Source organism: Euphorbia lathyris, chromosome 9 (assembly GCF_963576675.1).
Source record: "Euphorbia lathyris chromosome 9, ddEupLath1.1, whole genome shotgun sequence".
In the NCBI taxonomy this organism is placed as follows: Eukaryota; Viridiplantae; Streptophyta; class Magnoliopsida; order Malpighiales; family Euphorbiaceae; genus Euphorbia; species Euphorbia lathyris.
Genome location: NC_088918.1, coordinates 43,268,866 through 43,283,954, shown reverse-complemented (window position 1 = coordinate 43,283,954; position 15,089 = coordinate 43,268,866). Strand labels below are relative to the sequence as shown.

The 15,089-nt window shown below is 33.5% G+C and overlaps 1 long non-coding RNA gene across 1 annotated transcript; it reads left to right on the top strand.

Annotated features, from left to right (window-relative positions):
- The first annotated feature begins 6,099 nt into the window (after positions 1-6,099).
- LOC136206561 (uncharacterized) lies at positions 6,100-8,889 on the top strand. Its single transcript, XR_010676320.1, has 3 exons — positions 6,100-6,335; positions 6,780-6,849; positions 8,675-8,889. It is a non-coding gene; the product is annotated as an uncharacterized lncRNA (long non-coding RNA).
- The last annotated feature ends 6,200 nt before the right edge of the window (positions 8,890-15,089 follow it).

Here is a 15,089-nt window from a genome sequence, read left to right as displayed (position 1 = left end):
ACCACCATAACTCAAGTGATATGTTTTGAATAGGGATTGATATAACACTGTTAAGACTTGCATGTAACAATGTTTTCTGTCGAGACAGAGAGCTGATCTCACAAGCTTCAGATATGTAGATATCTGGACAGTTACATGGATCCAATGAAAGGGTTCATTAGGATTGGGGGCCCGACTTGAGATAACAAGATGGGTAGATTTATCCTTGTCACATGTTCATCTCATTGGTATTAATAGGTATAAGTAATCCTCAGACTCAAAGGAATGTTAATTAGTGATTCTGGATTATGGAATGTGATGCTTTGATCCTGTTCTAACACGATCCATAATAGGGATGACTCTGGGGTGTGTTCGGCAAACGTTGGGTATCACAGGAAGTAATTGCAGGGTAGTTAACATTGGATTGAGCATTTGTCACTCCTGATAAATGGGAGATACGTCCAAGGATTGCTTGTGGAAGACTTGACTCTAAATCCTTGCAAGGTGATAGCTTAAGACTTGAAATGGAGATTTCACTTAACCTATCTATTCGGAGTTAACTCGGCCTGTACAAGTAAAACGAACGTCTCGCTATATATGACTTGACATAATCCATAGTCATAAGATTCTGTTCAAGGATGTAGTTGATAAAGGATCGAATTATACTGTAACTAATACGGAAAGGTCAACGACGGAATCAACCTGTCTTCTTATAGCTTTGGGGGAATGTTTCGGATCTGCCAATCACAGTTCACGTACTCATTCCGTTATACAAAGATTGAATGTAATTTTGAGAAATTAATTTAATGGTTGTATACGGCTAGAAGCAATAAGAACCTAATGGGCCATACATAAGACTTGGAACCCAAAAGAGAAACAGATGTTAATTAATTGACGGAAGCCCAACTGAGTCCAGTAAGGCCCATTTATGGAGGGGCGATTTTATGTGTTGAGACACATAAGGAATTAATTTAATTTTAAATAATTATAATTAGATTATGATTATGGATTAAATTAATTATAAGATAAATAAGTTAGAAGGTTTATTGAGATTAAATTGCTTCTAAATTATTATCCTATTTAATAAGTTATTATTATCTTTATATTTAGATATAGTTATAGATAATAATAATAAGAGTATTATTCCGAATATAACTCTTATTCAATAATCTAATTCTATCTAACTAGGGTTTAGATACAAGAGGCTATATTAACCCCCTCCTATTGTAAATTTTGGGCAACCTATACTATCCCGGAGAGTGAAATTTTCGAGCCCCAACCGTTGAGGATCGATTGTCACCGCTTGCTTCCGAATCCATTGATTTTCATCTCTTTCTTTTATTCATTGATCTTGTGTTGATTAATTAGAGGCAATCTACCTTGATTGCTATTACTTGGCTGAGTTCTAATATCGTTTGATTTGTGTTTTGTTTTGTGCTCGTGAACTCGGATCTAGAGTTGAGGGCACTTCGCTTGCAACGGTAGATAGTTCATCAAAAGGTATTTCCTTCTATCCCTCTTTATATGAAATAACGATTAACGGATCTTGGTTTAAGGAAATAGGTTAAAATTTTTATATTTCCGCTGTCAAACGTTTGCCTATTTCCCTTCAGTGGTATCAAAGCATGCGTTAAATCCGTTATTTCATATATGAAAATTAAAAGGTTTTTCAATCAGATTGAATAAATATTTATTGTTAGGTTAATTAATAAAATTATTTTGATTAATTAATCTAATGATAAACAAGTTTTAATTAATTGCTAATTAAAATTGATTATGCATAAGTTCCTAATTATTTTGGTTGATAATCATTGTAAAAAAATCTATTTATTTTATGGTTAGATTAATAAAAGTTAGTTTTGTTAATTCTAAAAGATAAAACAGAAAATCTTCAAAAGCTTTTCTTATATTCTGAAAATCGTTTTAAAACACACACACACACACACACACACACACATATATATATATATTTATATATTTAAAATTAAAAAAAATGGAACAGCAGTCCGGGTTGCGCCGCGAGGAAGCAACCCGAACTACTTTTCACGGTTGCTGCCTCGCGGCAGCAACCAGTTGCGACTGGGTCGCTGCCGTAAGGCAGCGACGACCAGCCGCAATGCTACTGCCAGACGGCAGCAGCAATTTAGGTCGGGCCCGACGTAGGTTGTGTATATATGAATATTTTAAAAACGGGTTTTAAAATAAAATAGTTTTGAATATATTTATATTTATATATATATATATGTTTCAGAAATAAATAGTTTTCTGTTTTTTATTATTAAATAAAAGAATTTATTTAAAAGTTTGTTTTACTTATTATTTGATATTTGTAAATCAAAGGTGTTAAATGAATTAAAACAAAATTAATTGGGATATGCATAATAAAAGGATTTGTATAGTTATATTAATCTAATATGTAATTGTTACAGTTTGATTCGATTGGATATAAGAGATACAAAGTTAGAATTAAAATTGGATGAAAGTTAATTTGACAAGTTAATGTGATTAACTTAAATATTACATAAATAATTTATGTAATCAACCAATTAAATTTATTTAATTGAGTCTATGCATGTTTGGAATTATGTGCATATTTGGACCCTCTATTTAGTCTTTTGGTATTTTGGAAATAGGACATGCGTATCCTGCCTATCTACTATCTATTATAATTTCTTCTCTCATCTAATTCCCTTTAAATTAGTTGAAGTTTTCTTTAGTAGTATAGAAATTAATATTGATGTAATTTCGAGGCGCCATGGAGAAGACGGAGGACCTAAAGAGAAATATGTAATAGTTAGTATTTCCCTAGGTTTGACATTTTATTCCGTTTCTGGCTCAACGGAATAATTTAGATAATACGTCCATAACGCCAATGTAAATTGTATGTGTCTGATGTATGCTAAAGCAAATCAAGACTAGGTTAGATTATGAGACTTAAAATAAAAATCCCTCACTAATTAAAAGTTAAGTAAATAAGCAAGTTATTAAAATCGGTTGTCCCTCCATAATATTATAATTCAGCCGGCAGTACTGGGGGCCTTTGGGTTGTTGAGCAAACTCAAACTCGGGGTCTTATGGTAACACCTGAATTATTGAAAATCGTTTTCACGAATATGGGGTAATACTTAAATTAGATTATGATAATTGGATGGGCAAACTCATGTTGTTATAAACTAATTGGCAATACGGTTGGGATTAATATGAATGCATATTAGTTGCTAATGTGGTTAGTAACCCAATAACCTAGGAATCGCATTGTTGATGTGATTGATTGCATGAATCTACCTAACAAATAGGACTAGCTTGTTGAGCAAACTCAAGGTAAAATTTCAGGAGTTCGGATCCTAGCTCACTAAAGGATTTGTGAAATTCTTCGAATTAATATGGAGGGCTATTAATTTGGCAAAATAGTGGGAGCAATTTAAAATGGAATTAAAAGACCTATAATTTTAGATTGATATACTTTAAAGCAAATGAATAACATTCGTTTACTCTTTCTCACTCTCAGGTTAAATTAAAACACTCATAAAATCATGACTAAAACCAATCTGCAAAATATACTTACCGATAACAAGTTGAACGGTTCAAACTTCACCGACTGGTATCGCAACCTCAAAATTGTTTTGAAGTTAGATAAGATAGGGTATGTACTTGATACATCGATACCCCCTACCCGGATGATACTCCCATCGAAGAGATCGATGCTTACCAGAAGCATAAGGCTGATGACGATCATGCGGGATGCATCATACTTGCATCGATGACACCAGAATTGAAAAGGCAACATGAGGAGATGGATGCCTATTCCATTGTCAGGCACCTGAAAGAGTTGTTTGGGAAACAAACTTGGTGCGAACGCTACGAGATATCGAAGCTGTTGAATCGATGCAGGATGCAAGAGGGCACATCTGTGATGACACATTGTGTCAAGATGATTGGCTTTATTACCAAGCTTTCTAGTATTGGATTCATGATGGATTATGAACTAAGTGTGGACTTACTTCTTCAATCCCTCCTAGAGAGTTATTCACAGTTCATCATGAACTACCAGATGAATGACTTGCAAACCTCTCTCGAAGAGCTTGCAAACATGCTCAAGACAGTTGAGCCCAATATGAAGAAAGACAAGGCACACTACAACAAATCACCACTTGCACCACGAATTATGCCACGTGAATTCAAAAAGCGTGGCATATTTTTATTTAGCCACGGGAAAAAGAGACTACAGCAGAAGCTTTAGATTACTTGATATATTTACGCCACGGGTAAGTATTTTTCGTGGCAAAAATACACTTATGCTACGAATTTTGCCACGATAATTTTTTTTCATGGCTAAATCTATTTATGCCACAGATATTTTTTACACGTGGCATAAAATTACTTATGTCACGATAATTTATTTCGTTGCAAGAAAATTAATTAATTTCAACCTATTAATTTTTTTTTGAAGTATATCAACCTATTAATTTTAGGATAAATAATTTATTAGGTAATGTGTTTTAAGCTATTATAATAGGTAGTCCATACATATGGTTTTTGGGGAAGTATCAATTTAGCCTTCACATACAAAATAATACAAATATAGGCTTAACGTTTAAAAAAGAGTATCAATTTAGGCATCGGTACACGTCATTCCTATTACTCCGTTAAGTACTGATTTCTCCACCCACGTACAATCGACAAAACTTAACGAAGTAATCTCATTGATGTGTCTCGTTCTGTTATCGATGTCTAAATTAGTACCATTTTTTAAACGTTAAGCCTATATTGGTACTATTTTATACGTGTAGCCTAAATTGATACTTCCTAAAAACCATATCTATTTTTATACCTTATATTTACTAAATTTTATCTTAATTAACTCTTTATTCTCTCCATATATTTTTGGATATGAAAGTATAGAGTTGCCTTTAATTATATAATTTAAAACTTGTATTTTTAGTTTTTAAATTTAATTAATATGTTTATAATGAAAATTTTCTCAAATATATATACACCAATATTTTTATACGTGCAGATATTAGTATAAAAACATTCTATTATTTAATTTTAATTTTTTATTCTAATCATTATTATTAATCTATATATAATATAAAACAGTAACGATGGAGCTGAGGTGTCACTTCCTTTTTTTTTACTGATAAAAAATAAAATAAAATATATAATATATTAATTTTAATTATATTATTATATTTATTTATAAAAAGATAGGTTTTATCTGTACTACATCTAAGAGTTTTACAGAATTTAAATTAATCCCTAAAATCTCTCTAATTCTCTGCATATCTATATTCTATATATAATCTATATATAATATAAAACAGTAACGATGGAGCTGAGGTGTCACTTCCTCCTTTTTTACTGATAAAAAATAAAATAAAATATATAATATATTAATTTTAATTATATTATTATATTTATCTATAAAAAGATAGGTTTTATCTGTACTACATCTAAGAGTTTTACAGAATTTAAATTAATCCCTAAAATCTCTCTAATTCTCTGCATATCTATATTCTATATATAATATAAAACAGTAACGATGAAGCTGATGTGTCACTTCCTCCTTTTTTACTGATAAAAAATAAAATAAAATATATAATATATTATTTTTAATTATATTATTATATTTATCTATAAAAAGATAGATTTTATCCGTACTACATCTAAGAGTTTTACAGAATTTAAATTAATTCCTAAAATCTCTCTAATTCTCTGCATATCTATATATCTATACATAATATAAAATAGTAACGATGAAGCTGAGTTGTCACTTCCTCATTTTTTACTGATAAAAAATATATAATATAATATATAATATATTAATTTTTAATTATATTATTATATTTATCTATAAAAAAGATTATTTAAAGTAAATGTGAAAATAAAATAATAATATTTAATTTATATAGTATCTTTATATCATTAATTATAATTATTATATTATATTTTTGAATTTTAAGATGAATCCGTGCATCGCACGGGCTAAAAACTAGTTAATATAATATTATCAAACTAATCTAATAAATATAATAATGGGAAAGATTACAATTATATGGGCCTAAAATAAAAAATAATAATTTAGTAAATAATAATTTTCTATATTTATTTTCCACATGAGTAATGTGGCGGACAGAACGAAATTTGCTCTGCGCCAAAAGTTAAGAGCACAACCGCTCCCAATTTCCCTAACCTAGGTTTCTCTCAATACTTGTATCTCTGAAATTCCTTTGCGTCCAAAGGTTCGCTCACCGTCCATTGTCAATCAACTCTGGAAATCGAAGATTCTTTGCACAGATTGATTCTTACTCTTCTCCAATTTCTGGGCAACAACTTCACCGTTAAGGCCATCTGTGGTACCCTCTCTTTGTTTTCTGTTACTCGTTTTGGGTTTTTCCTTGCTAAGAAATTTAGAGCTAATTCGAATTGGTTGGTTCTTAGACATTTTGAAATTGAAAAGCAAGACCTTTAATTGTTAATAATAGTTGGACTTTGTTCAATTTTAGTTTAACATAGAGCTCAATTTTAGTTTCACATTGTTCTGCATCTTACTTTGGTATGGGTCTGCATCTTCTTTCCATTTTCTTACATTAGGAACTTGAGTGGATAATGCTTAAGAGAACCTCATAGGAAAGATGATTTACATCACATTTCCAACTCTTAAATTTATGTATAAACTGCAATTTGTGACCCATACTTCTATGATTTTAAAACAGTTCACTGCAACTCATTTTCATGGTCATTTAAATTAACAAATGAATACTTCAAAATTGCTTATAATAGTCTTGAATCCTTTTCAGTTATTAGGATCCTGTTTTTGGCAGAGAAAGCTCTAACATTCATGTTGCTGCTGTTCTTAGTGTCAATCAGGTAAAACTTCTGTAATTATTAATTCTTTATATACCTCAATCATTATTGAATGTCTGATGCATTTTTGAGCTGATATTTATTGAAAAATTCATGCTTTATTTGTTTGTGGTTTTTATATGTAATTTATGTGAAATTTGATAACTTTTTGTGTACAAATATTCATCATGTTGTGGTATATGATAGAGATCCCTTTAACATGTATATTTTCTTTTATTATTTTGGATTAATGGCATACAATTGTAGACAACCGTTTGACAATTTCAAAGAACTTCAAGAACTCTTTATTAAAGTAAATGAAGATATTGAAGCAGAAAAAAAGAAAAACTTAGTTTTAAATACCAATTTTAGCTAGCTAATTAGTATCACATGCTTTAAATCTAGAGTTGGAAAGGCTTAAGACAACATTTTACCTTAATATCAAAATAACTTATCTGTCAATTGGTCCATTTGTTTTATAAAGTGGAAAACAAATTAGGCTTCTTAAGGTAATATTTTATCTCAGCACTTGGTTGCATATTGTATGATTAGCTTTGCATGAAACACTAAAACGGGAAGAGTGATAGAAATTTACACGATTAGGATAATGGATTACACAAACTAGAAAATTTTATCACAATAATAGAACATTTACAGAGCAGATAAGGGTCACTGATTTATAGATTCTAACTTTTCATTTTGCTCAAATAAAAATGAGTAAACTATTAGAACTACTTAAAGATTGTTAGCTGAACAGAAATGTTTATGAAGGAAATATTTTTGAAAGAACACTTCAGTTTGATTGTTCATGCAGATACATGAATAACATAACCTATGTTGATTGAATTAGTTAGAAAAAGAAACATTAGGAAATTGTCTTTTTTTTCAACTTAAGATAAATTCAATAATATAGAAACCTCATACTTGTAAGTGGGCTAAGATAGGTCTTTGTCTACAAGTCCTTATTCGTAGGAAAGCCTCTGTGATGACATTTAATTTTCTGTTGGCATCCCTCATATTTCATTAGATCTCCTAGAAGTTATGTTGAGCATGCAATTCCAATTTCCAGGACTGATGTAATACAGTTTATTGCATCTACTCCATCTTGTCTTAAATTTCCTACATTGACATCATCTTCTCGAATCTTGTTACCATCATCCTCCATAGCTTATGATGTTAGTACGTATAACCACATCTCCAGTTGTGACGAGGGTGGAGAGTAAAACCATTTGTAAATGTTCCATCAGTTGGCCTCAGCCATGTGCAACTCTCCAGCAAAATAATGCCCACTGTCCCCTTATCACTTTATCCTTTGTGTAGAAGGCAGTTCCCCATGGTTTAGCAGAATTTTAGATTGCAGATGCTTCCTTTGCTGGTATTAATGAGTAAGGGCGTACTATGGACCCTTGGTAGATAAAAAATGACAGTGTACATATCATTCTATCATGTCCAAAGACTTTACTGTTTTCATTTTGTGGGTTGTTAGTTCCATATATTATTGTTGTACCAATGAATAACATGATCAGTACTATCTCTTATTGTGCAGGATGATTATACTTGATGATGTAGGAGATAAAAAAAATCAAAGGATAATGAATAACATGATCAGTACCATTCCATCTTGTGTTTTATCTATGATTTTATACCTTGTTTTATGTTACTGATCAACAATTAAGGGACCTTTTTGGAAGACCAGTGCATGGTTTAAGGGATTATTATATAGAAGAGTAATCGGAGTAATTATAGGGATTTATTTCCTTAGTTTTTCCTACACTAATCTATTACATGATACTAAGTTATCACATAGTATTGAAGTAGACACTAATTCAATATATTCATGTTTTTGCAGAAGCTAGGAGCTCTGAAGCATTGCGGTGTCTGTGACTGTTACTGTTACTGGGACTTTGCTTGCAACACATATGCTGGGCTTTAGTAACTCGGATTCAACCACTCTTGGCAATAATAAAACATGTATAATTTTGATATTCAAATTATGATATTATATTTCTTTGTTGGATGATAGAACGATTAATATTTATTTAATAATTATTTATTCTCGTTAGAAATGGTTAAAATTTTGGACTTTGTTTATTTTTTATCCTTTTGTTCATATTGATTTTAACGTACCTCCCTCCAATCCAAAAGCTAATATAATAATAATAATAATAATAATAATAATAAATTAAAAATAAAATTTCAAAATTTGATCAAAGTTTGCCACGGTGATGCTCATGGCTAAGTAAGGTTTGTAGCCACGACTGTTCTATTTTTGCCATAGTTATACTCGTGGCTAAGCAAGGGTTCCTGCTACGAGTGTTCTATTTTTATCACGATTATGCTTGTGGCTAAGTGGAGTTGTTTGCCATGGGCCACTATCTCTTGCCACAGTTATTTTACTTTTGCCACGATTTTACTCGTGGCAAATGGATATGATTCGCCACAGATTTTCTCGTGGCATAAAAACAAATTTATGCCACTACCATGATTTTCTCGTGTCAACTACCTAGCCACGCTCACTTGCGCCACGAGAGTACCCACCTTGAAATTCCGTGGCTAAATAGCATAGCCACGAAAATATTACACTTGGGCCACGATTGTAACCGTGGCGCAGGTGATGATTTGTTGTAGTGGCAATACCGGCTCTTGTCATTGAGGGATCAAAGAAGAGGAAAGGGAATACTCCCAATCCTAAACATCCCAAAAAGGGCAAGAGGGCTATGCCCACTAAAGCAAAGGGGAAGCAAGTGAAGAAGTCCAAAGGAGAGTGCCACTTCTGTGGTAAAGACGGGCATTGGTGAAGGAACTGCAAGGAGTACCTAGCCTCCCTTAAGAAGGGAAAAGACGGTGCTTCAACATCTGGTATGTTCTATATTGAAATAAATACTATTTCACAGTCTAAATCTTGGGTATTGGATACCGGATGTGGATCTCATATTTGTACAAATATGCAGGAACTAAGACGGACTAAGGAATTGAAGAAAGGAAGCATAAACTTGCGAGTAGGGAATGGAGCAAGAGTTGCAGCGCTCGCAATTGGAGATTATGTTTTAAGTTTGCCCTCTGGGCTTGTAATAGAATTAAAGAACTGTTTGTATGTTCCAGAGATGTCCAGAAACATTATTTCTATTAGCTGTCTTGTTGACGACGACTTTCATATTTCAATTAAGAACAAAGTGTGTGAGTTTTATAGAAATGGGTTTTTCTATTTTTCAGGAATATCATTAAATGGGATTTATGTGTTAGATGATAAAATTTATGTATTCGCAATTGATACCAAAAGACATAAGATAGATAATTCAACTTACTTGTGGCATTGTCGTTTAGGCCATATAAACATAAGACACATGCTCAAGCTACATCAAGATGGGCTTATAGATTCAATTGATTGTGAATCAATGGAAACATGCGAAGCGTGTTTAAAAGGAAAAATGACAAAGACACCCTTTAGCAATAAAGGTGAGCTTGTATCAGACAATCTAGGATTAATACATTCGGATGTATGTGGTCCTATTGAAGGAAAATAGGCTAACATTTGGCAGCGGAAATATAAAAATTTTAACCTTTTTCCATTAACCCAAGATCCGTTAATCGTTATTTCATATAAAGAGGGATAGAAGGAAATACCTTTTGAAGTTCTATCTACCATTGCAATCGAAGTGCCCACAACTCTTACTCCGAGTTCCCGAGCACAAGACAAAAATACAATTCAAAATCAAGTTAGAACTCAACCGTGTAAAAGCAATCAAGAATAGATTGCCTCTAATTAATCAACATAAGATCAAGGAATAAGAGAAATAGATGAAAATCGATCGAATCGGAAGAAAGAGGTGAATGAACTCGTCCTCAACAAGGGGGTCGAAATTCTCTCTCTCCGGTAGACTAGGGTTAGCCGAAATTCTACTATAAGGGGGGTATATATGCTCTCTTGTATCTAAACCCTAGTTAGATGGAATTAGGTTTACTGAATAAGAATTTAATTTGGAATAAAATTCTTATTAGTTATTATTTATAATCATATCTAAAAATAATAATAATAACTTATTGGTAGGATAATAATAGGAGCAATTTAATCTCATTAAACCTCCTCACTTATTATCCTTTAATTAATTTAATTTACAATCATAATCTAATTAGGATAGCTTAAAATCAAATTAATTTCTTTCTGTATTTTATACATAAAATTCGCCCCCTATGTACTGGGCCTTAATGGACTCAGTTGGGCTTCCATCAATTAATTAACATCTGTTTCTCTTTTGGGCTCCAAGTCTTATGTGTGACCCATTAGGTTCTTATTGCTTCTAGCCGTATGCAACTATTAAATTAATTTTCACATAATTATATTTAATCTTTGCATAACGGAATGAGTACGCGAAATGTGATTGGCAAATCCGAAACATTCTCCCAGAGCTATAAGAAGACAGGTTGATTCTGTCGTTGACCTTTCAGTATTAGTTACAGTATAATTCGATCCTTTATCAACTACATCCTTGAACTGAATCTTATGACTATGGATAATGTCAAGTCACATATATCGAGACGTTCGTTTTACTTGTACAGGTCGAGTCAACTCCAATTAGACAGTTTAAGTGAAATCTGCATTTCAAGTCTTAAGCTATCACCTTGCAAGGATTTAGAGTCAAGTCTTCCACAAGCGATCCTTGGACGTATCTCCCATTTATCGGGAGTGACAAATGCTCAATCCAATGTATAATTATTCTGTAATTACTTCCTGTGATACCCCACGTCTGCCGTTCACACCCTAGAGTCATCTCTGTTATGGATCGTGTTACAACAGGATCAAAGCATCACATTCCATAATTCAGAATCACTAATTAACATTCCTTTGAGTCTGAGGATTACTTATACCTATTAATACCAATGAGATGAACAGGTGACAAGGATAAATCTACCCATCCTGTTATCTCAAGTCGGGTCCCCAATCCTATTGAACTCTCTTTCATTGGATCCATGTAACTGTCCAGATATCTGCATATCTGAAGCTTGTGAGATCAGCTCTCTGTCTCGATATAAGACATTGTTACATGCAAGTCTCAGCAGTGATATGTCAATCCTATTTCTAAACATATTACTTGACTTGGGGTGGTTTTAAGTTTATTAGTTTATTATAAAGTTTTGTCTCACTTCATGCTTGTATGAACACTTTATAATCACTTTAAACAAACTTAGGGGTTTCCTTTTATTAGACTTATTTAGTTCTTAAAAGAGATTGCCTTTATATAGTTTATGAAACCATATCTTTTTAAAAACAAATGATATAAAGAACACTTCATTTACATTAAGTTTATATCTTAGAACAATTGTCTATAGGACACTAAACCCCAACATACTCCCACTTGGACTAAAGCCAATTGTTTCTACAACTTATCCCAGTAGAACTTAGATGACTATCATGTACTTTCTGGGCTAAGGGCTTTGTCAACGGATCTGCAACATTGTCCTCAGTAGGTACTCTTTCTATTCTCACACCTCCTCACAATCTCTCTTACAATGTGGTATCGCTTTAGGTAATGCTTGGATGCATTATGAGACCGTGGTTCCTTTGCTTGTGCAATGGCTCCATTGTTATCACAGTACAGAGTAATGGGATTTACAATGTCAGGCACCACACCAAGTTCTGTAATGAACTTCTTAATCCAAACCGCTTCCTTTGCTGCTTCCGCAGCAGCGATGTACTCTGACTCGGTCGTAGAGAAAGCTACGCTTCCCTGCTTGGAACTCTTCCAACTGACCACGCCCCCATTCAAGATAAACAGGTATCCTAATTGGGATCTAAAATCGTTCTCATCTGTGAGATGACTGGCATCTGAAAATCCTTCTATTTTCATATCCCCTTCTCCGTACACTAGGAACATGTCTTTAGTCCTTCTCAAGTACTTAAGAATGTTCTTGACAGCATTCCAATGCTCGTCTCCCGGATTACCTTGATAACGACTCATTATACTTAACGCGAACGCTACGTCAGGTCTAGTGCAAAGTATGGCATACATAATCGAACCGATTGCGCTGGCATACGGGATTACAGCCATGCGTTTCTTATCATCTTCGGTTTTAGGACATTGATGATTGCTTAACTTTACTCCATGTACCATGGGTAAGTTACCTCATTTCGATTCAAGCATGCTAAACCGCTTTAGCACCTTTTCAATGTATGTAGCCTGTGAAAGACCAAGCAGTCTTCTTGATCTATCTCTGTAGATCTTTATACCAAGTATATAAGCTGCTTCACCATGGACTTTCATGGAGAAGTTACTTGATAACCATACTTTCACCGACTGTAGTAGAGCTATATCATTTCCCATCAATAATATATCGTCCATATATAATATTAGAAATGCAACTGAGCTCCCACTTGCTTTCTTGTAAATGCAAGCTTCTTCGCAATTTTGTTCGAAACCAAATTGTTTTATGGTTTCGTCAAAACGCTTGTTCCAGCTTCTCGATGCTTGCTTGAGTCCATAAATAGATCTCTGTAGTTTGCAAACCTTGTTTGCATCCTTTGATATGAAACCTTCATGAAACCTTGAGGCTGCATCATATATACATCCTTAAGCAGGTTTCCGTTTAGGAAAGCTGTTTTCACATCCATTTGCCAAATCTTGTAATCGTAGTGTGCGGCAATAGCGAGCATTATTCTGATTGATTTGGATATAGCCACAGGAGAGAAAGTTTCGTCATAATCAATTCCTTGTTTCTGACGATATCCTTTCGCTACTAACCTAGCTTTGTAGGTGCTAACCTTTCCATCCATGTCAGTCTTCTTCTTGAAGATCCACCTGCACCCAATGGGTTTTATCCCTTCGGGTGGATCAACCAAAGTCCACACTTGGTTGGTGTACATGGAATCCATTTCAGAATCTATGGCCTCGAGCCATGCTTTAGAATTTGGACTGGTAAGAGCCTCTTCGTAGTTTTCGGGTTCATCGTCTAACATGGGAACCTCATCATCATCTCCCACTAGAAAACCATATCTAACTGGAAGTTCATGAACTCTTTATGATCTACAAGTAGGTGGCACTTGAGTCTCATCAAATGGGACTGCTTCGGGTTCCTCAACCGCCTCTGTTGTTTCAGTCGGTGTTTCTTCTTCTTGAACTTCATCAAGTTCAATCATGCTTCCCTTTTCTGTTTCTTCGAGAAACTCTTTCTCCAAAAAGGTTGCGTGCTTGGATACTATTACTTTCTGATCATCTGGATGATAGAAGTAATACCCCATAGTTTCCTTAGGGTATCCAATGAAGAAACATTTATCAGATTTAGAATCTAGTTTGTCTGACGCTACGCGTTTGACAAATGCTGAACAACCCCATACTCTCATGAATAAAAATGTGGGTTTCCTACCAACGAACAATTCATATGGTGTGGAACTAGCGGATTTAGTTGGTACTCGATTTAGGGTGAAGAGGGCAGTTTCTAAGGCATAGCCCCAGAATGTCTTTGGAAGTAATGTTATGCTCATCATAGATCGTACCATATCTAGTAAGGTACGGTTCCTCCTTTCGGATACACCATTGTGTTGTGGTGTATAGGGAGGTGTCCATTGTGAGCATATCCCACATTCAGTTAGATAATTCAGAAAATCATCTAAAAGATATTCACCACCTCGATCGGATCAAAGTATCTTTATTTTCTTTCCTAATTGATTTTCTACTTTATTCTTGAAGCATTTGAATTTCTCAAAAGCTTCGGATTTGTGCTTCATCAAGTAAACATAACCATATCTGGTATGGTCGTCTATGAAGCTTATGAAGTATTTGAATCCTCCTCTTGCTTGGACTAACATAGGATCGCATACATCCGAATGTATTAATCCTAGAGTGTTTGATACACGCTCACCTTTATTGCTAAAGGGTGTCTTTGTCATTTTACCTTTTAAACATGTTTCGCATGTTTCCAATGATTTAGAATCAATTGAATCTATAAGCCCATCTTGATGTAGCTTAAGCATGCGTCTTTTGTTTATATGGCCTAAACGACAATGCCACAAGTAAGTCGAATTATCTAGCTTATGTCTTTTGGTATCAATCGCGAATACATAAATTTTGTCATCTAGCACATAAATCCCATTTTGTGATATTCCTGAAAAATAGAAAATCCCATCTCTATAAAACTCGCAATGTTTGTCTTTTATTGAAATATGAAAACCGTCGTCAACAAAACGGCTAATAGAAATAATGTTTCTGGACATTTCTGGAACATACAAACAGTTCCCTAATTCTATTACAAGCCCAGAGGGCAAACTCAAA